This window comes from Dipodomys merriami, unplaced genomic scaffold, assembly GCF_024711535.1.
Source record: "Dipodomys merriami isolate MVZ:Mamm:240054 unplaced genomic scaffold, mDipMer1.0.p SCAF_510, whole genome shotgun sequence".
NCBI lineage: Eukaryota > Metazoa > Chordata > Mammalia > Rodentia > Heteromyidae > Dipodomys > Dipodomys merriami.
This window is the reverse complement of record NW_027206081.1, coordinates 217,100-223,946: the sequence shown is the minus strand read 5'-3', so window position 1 is coordinate 223,946 and position 6,847 is coordinate 217,100.

The following is a 6,847-nucleotide window of genomic DNA, read 5'->3' as shown; positions in this document are numbered from 1 at the left end:
CTGAATTCTAAAATGCTTTGTTTTCCTGAGCATTTTCAGTTTGTCCTCAACAGCTATCTCATTTGGTAACCAAGAGTCTTCTGTAGTCAATTTTACATATTAGGAAAGTAATTTTAGATTTTTTAAATCAGATAAACTAATAATGGTAATCATTGTCTTATGTCCTTCATATTTCTTCACATTTCATTATATTGGTTTAATATGCAATTAGTATATTTATAGGCTACGAATTTTGATTTTGGTTTTGGTTTTTGTGCTGGTATTGTGGCTTGAAATCAGTACGTTGGTCTGTCACTAATGCCAACATTGAGAGCTCATTCCTATAATTCTGGCTACTCAGGAGGCTGACATCTGACGATCAAGGTTCAAAGCCAGCCTGGTCAGGAAAGATCATGATGCTCTTGTCTTCAAGTCATGATTAAAAACCAAAAGTGGAATGTGGCTCAAGTGGTCCAGCACTGGGCTTGAGCAAAGAACCTAAATTGTAGTTATGTGAAGTTTCTCAAGGATAGTTCCCTAGTGCTGAGTTTAAGTACCAGTACCAACACACACACCCCCCCCCACACACACGTATTCTTTTTCCCCAAAAGAAAACACTGTGGTTCTCTTTATGTGCCCCTCAAATCCACTTTGCTTTCTTTTTCATTCAGTTGGTGATGTTTCCACAGGGAGAGCAAAGCAATGATTGTTACCTGAGTCCAGGCTGCCTGTGATTCTGTTGGGATGACAGAGGTCTGCCTTATTGAGCAGTGGGACCCCGAGAAATCTCCATGAAGTACATGGATGGAATCATGAGAAGACATGCATTCAGGTCATTCTTCAGTCAATCTTCCTCCTGCCAAGGGTTTTTCTCTCTGTAGGGTGAGTTCCTTTTTTTCCAGGTAAACTTGAATATTGTGGGGCTTTCTGTGTGTACCTACATGTGAATAAGTCTTTTGTAAAATGTCAGCCATCGCAAACTTGTTCTTTTTCTCCTCTCACTATTAGTGAGTTTAATGGTAGCCTTCATTGTTCTGAGAAAAATGGAATGTTCTAGAAATTGTCATGGGATATTTATAGATGTAGGTCAGAATTTATAGTTCTTTTGCTTTAGTGAATTGAGCAACATCTATGGGAATTTAGTGAATTTATTTCTAAGGTATAGATGAATTTTTGGATATGATATCTTTATGGAAGTCCAAATATATCTTTAAGTACTTTGTCCAAATGAAGCAGAAATTGAAAACACTTTAATTTTTTAAATTTTAATCAGAGTCTTGTATTCATTTGGGATATAAGATTTTTTTCTTTTCTTTTCTTTTTTAAAAATTATTGTGAAAATGCCATACAGAGGGGTTACAAATAGTGAATACATTTCTTATCAAGCATTCTTGCCTCCTCCTTTGTTTCCCCATACAACTCCTTCCCCTCTCCAACCCCTCCACCCCTACACCCCCCCTACCAACACCAACATCCCCCACCCTGCCAAAGTTGTATATTTCGTTTTTCGTTATAAGGTCTTGTTCATCTCATTGTTGTAATGGGTCCACCTCTAACCCTATTTAAACAGGTTTTTTTCTCTTCTCCTCCACGACTTATATCAACATCAAATACAGTGAGAGCAGGGTTTATACCCTGAGGGAGGTACATACAAAGCAATAAAGAAATCACCATATCAATATGTTGGAAACAATTGCAAGAAAGAAGAAAAAAAACATTTGAATCCCTATCTTGGGGTTCATTTTGCCTAACATCAACTTGTCTGACAGTTTCTGTTTATCTCAGACATACCAGTTATTGCACACTTTTAAGTGGTGTAATCAATTAAAATTTCATTTGTAGGAAAAGTGACAGAAAGGAATGGACCTGGATATATAGAATAAGTTTTCCCTTTTGATGAGTTAAGAAATTTAAGTTTAATTTCACCTAAGGTATTGTGAGAAATACCAAGATTCAAATCCAATTTCTGCAAAGTAATTAGATTAAATTAGTAGGAAAGGTACTTTGTTGGGAGTAACAATTATAATATGATATATAGAAAAGTGTGTGGCCAACACAATTGTGTAGTTGTGTCCTTAGATATCTTTATGGGTGGTGTTATAGAATTTTAATAAATTTCTTCAAGCACAAGGAAAAAGTTTGAGAGATGTTAGACTTTTACATAGAGTAGAGAAAATACCAGGTGGACTTCAACAAATGCTTTCATTTTTCTATTCTTTTTTGTGTTTTTCTTTGTGTGTTTTTATGTGCTGGTATTGGAGTTTCAACTTAGGTCTTGTGTTTTACTTAGCTTTTCCCTTAAGGATGGTGCCTTACTACTTAAGCCATAGCACCATTTCCAGGTTTTTGCTATTTATTGGCAATATGAATATAACAGATATTTCTGCTTGAGATCCCTTTAAATCTGGATCCTCAGATCTCAGCCTCCTCTGTATCTGGGATTGCAAGTGTCAGGCACCAGTACTCTGATAGATGCATTTATTTTCTCATGTTATGTGGCAAATTACCATAAATTTATTTATTTGCCCACTTAATACCAACTATTGTAGGATATAAGTTTGGGCTGGTAGTTTGGGTGTGGTTTCTCTATAGCAGATGCTCAGTATCTACCAGGAGTTATAGTCTCTCATGGAATGTGGGGATTTCTTCCAAACTTAAGGGATGCCTAGCAGGGTTTAGATCCTCTGTTTGTGAGACTGTAGTTTCTGCTTTCTGGTCACCTATCATACAGCCACTGTTGTCACCTCCTAGACATCCCCATACTTTCTTGACAAACATATTCTCCTTACTGTTTGATTCATTCTGTTGGTGTCACTGACTTTTAGAAAGGCCTTAATTTGCACTCACTCCTTGGAAGCAACTAATATTCAACTCTTGTTGGAACTAATTACATTTGTAGACTCTCTTTCATTTTATTTACCAGAGCATATTGTGGGGTTAGATCCGGCCCAGACTGGAAGATAAAAGACTTCCCAAGGGTCTGAGTTGTTGTGTATCATCTGATACACATTAAAAGCTATTTATTTGCTGGGCATTGGTGGCTTATTCCTATAATCCTTGCTACTCTGGAGGATGAAATATGAGGACCCCAGTTAAAAGCCAGGCTGGGCAGGAAACGTTGAGACTATTATCTCCAATAAACCACTCAGAAAACTGGAAGTGGCACTGTGGCACAAATGGTAGAGCACTCGCCTTGAGCTGAAGGACTTCACCCAGGCCCAGAGTTCAAGCCTAATGGCAGGAAAAAAAGAAAAAGAAAGAAAAAAGTGGAAAAAGTTATTTAATATTCTTAGTGTCCTCTATTTCATACACTGGTAATGGTGAGTTATTGTTTGATTTTAGCCAATGAAGTGTGAAATTTAAGAAAATGAAGGATAGTTCCTTGTGTGGAGTGGAAAATAATTCGGTAATTATAGGGAATGAAAGGCAGTTAGTAGTTAAATTGAGAATATATTCAAGAGCAGTGGCAGTGGCTTCAGAGATGGGACAGAGGTAAACTTATTAGACATATTTTAAAAAGAGAACACGAACACGTAGCTGGGAATGTGGTTTAGTGGTAGAGTGCTTTCCTAGCATGCATGAAGCCCTGGATTCAATTATTCAGTAGCACATAAACAGAAAAATCCAGAAGTGGTGCTGTGGCTCGAGTCATAGTGTGTTAACTTTGTGCAAAAAAGAAGTTAAATGACAGTGCCCAGCCTGAGTTCACGCCCCAGCACTGCCAAAAAATAAAAGGAGAGAACATGTCAATAATGGATGAGGGAGGGATCCAGAGACCAAATTCCTCATTGAATTTGTCATCCATTTCATAATCAAGACATCATTCCAGAGAGAAAAATGGGGCATAACGATCGTCCAGAAAGAACATATCTTATGATGTAATACAATATTTTTTTTACTGCAACTGTCCTGTGGAGATAATCCATTAGACATAATTGTGACTTGCAATAGCACAAGAATTCACTGTAATAGCATAAGTGCTATCTGGAGATTTTGTATGGGTGCTGAGTCTTGATCAGAGCTTATGTGCTATTCCTATTTTTTTCCCTCAAGAATATTACTATATTACTTAAGCCACAGCTTCACTTCTGACTTTTTTTGGTGATTAAATGGAGAAAAGACTGTCATGGACTTTTCCTGGCTCAACTGGCTTACCAATATTATCCGCAAATCTCAGCATTCGGAAGAGCTAGGATTACAGTTGTGAGCCACTAGCATGCAGAGAAGCATTTCATTTTCAGCGAAAGGAATTAAGAATACAGATTCTTCAGGAAGATTCACCCTCAGTACCAAGAACAGTTCCCATTAACACACACACAAACACACACACACAGAGAAGCACACAGAAACCCACATAAGCATCTCAGGGTTCTGTATCTCTTTCCCCAAAAGAATATTACATACTAAGGAGAAAACTGTGGTGTCACAGGCCGGTAATCCCAGATATTGAGTTGTAGAAATATAGTAGGATTGGGTACTAAGGGTAGCTTGAGTGAAGTTAGCACAAGATCCTATGTGAAAAGCAAACTGAAAAAGAAAGAAAAAGTGTTGGGGGCATGCAGGCTCAAATGGTAACATATCTTCCTAGTAAGTGTAAGACCCTTAGTTTAATCCTGAGTTCCATAAAAAAGACTAAAAGAATAGCATCTCAGTCTATTTTGTCATGGTTTAAAAAAATCCTTGAAGCTGTATTCTTCATAAAGAATAAAATGTCTATTTCAATCACAATAGTAGTGACTGGAAAGCTTAAATATGGCATCGTAGCACATTGGAGAAGGCCCCCTAGGTGCATCATATCACAGAGGATGTTGGCATCATGGCATGTGCTAGAATGACAGGGAGTAAGGGGCATAGGTTGCTTTCAAACACTGTTAACAGTGATAATGTTAGTCCCTTGAAAGTTGATGACATTAATCCATATATGACTGAAACCATTTTTAAGGTTCCACCTCCTAACACTGTTACATTGAGTAGTTAAGCTTCAGTGTGAGCTTTGATGGTGGCAGACCATCAACAGGCTTCTGACAGACGAAGGTGAGACCATTGGAAGCCAAGGACATTCATACAACTCGGCACCTTGGACAACTGCTCCGAGCTCATTGATTCTGATCTTTGCTGTGTTTGAGGACATCTCACAGCCAGGATCGATCGAGTCCTTGTCTGTTCCATGTGCCAGCTTCTGTTATGCTGAGTGTGATATAAACTGCTAGACAATAGCGAGGTCAAGGATGGAGACTGGCACAAAATGGAGATTTGGCATTCTTCATGGAACTTAATTAACATTAAGAAATGTATGTAGGTAAGTCATTATAAAGCACTATGTCATTACATAATACTTACATAGAGTCATGTAAAAACTACTGTATGACCTGGAAAGATACCTTGTAGAGCAGTCTGTTTACACATTATACAGAAACTCCTATGAACAAAAAAGTTGGGAAAAAACAAGTTTTTGCATACAAAATTAATTGTCAACCTCAGAGTCAAAACATACACCCTAAAATCATCATTGGAAGGAATAGAAGAAACCCTAGGTCTCCTTGGCACAGGCCCAGATTTTCTTAATAGAGACCTAGAAGCACAACAAATCAAAGACAGTTTGGGCAAATGGTATTGCATGAAAGTGCAGAGCTTCTGCCTGGCAATGGACATACCTAGCAAAAACCATTGAAAGTCTACGGATTAGAAGAAGATCTTCTTTAGCCATACAACAGACAAGTTTCTCATACCTAAAATGTGGTGGAACCCCCAAAAAATAAATTCCCTATCAACAAATCCTCAAAGCAACAACCACCCAATAAATAAGTGGGCTAAAGACTTAGAAACTTCTCTGAAGAGGAAAAAAGGATGGCCAATAGACCCATGAAGAAATGCTCAACTTCTCTAGCCATAAAAGAAATGCAAATCAAAACAACAATGAGATTCCAACTTACCCCCATTAAAATGGCTATACATAAGAAATCTAATAACAACAGATGCTGCAGGGGATGTGGCCCACACAGAACCCTACTGCATTGTTGGTCAGAGTGTAAACTTGTTCAACCACTTTCAAAAGCAATATGGAAGTTCCTCAAAAGACTCCACATAGAGCTCCCCTATGACCCAGCAATCCCACTTTTGGGCATTTACCCAAATTTTCACAAACAAGACCATACGAAAGCTACCAGCACAACTATGTATATCACAGCATTATTTACCATAGTTAAGATATGGAACCAACCCTCACAGTCTTCACAATCTGAACAATCTTCTGACTTCATTCTTGCGTAGGTGTTATGATATTCGTATTTATCTCAGGAGGTTTCTGGTTGGCCAGTTCCACTGCCAGGTATTGATGATCATTCTTCTGCCTCACCTGGTATGACCTGATCATGTGTGGTGATGGAAAATATTAATAATGTCCATCTCATTTTTTATTTTTTATGGGTGCTGGGGCTTTAACTCTGGGCCTGGGCACTGTTGCTGAGCTCTTCAGCTTATGGCTAGTGCTCTGCCACTTGAGCCAAAGCACCACTTCCTGCTTTCTCTGTTTATGTGGTGTTGCGGAATCGAATCCAGTGCCTCATGCATTCAAGGCAAACATCTACCACTTAGCCACCTTCTCGGCAAGTTTATCTCATTTTTGATTTGACAATTGTTGAACTCTCCCTTCAGGATTACTTTCATTAGCACCTTAGTGTCTATGAGGTGGTGCTAGGCCAATTTCACGTATACATAGATACCATAGACAATGATGTCCTCCTTCACATTGTACTGTTCAGGAAAAATCTCCTCCTGCCCTAGCCAATGATCTCCTTCATACTGTCTTTTCAGTGAAAATCTCCTTCTCTGAAGAGCTTGAGAATAATTCACTGTATTCTCCCATCTT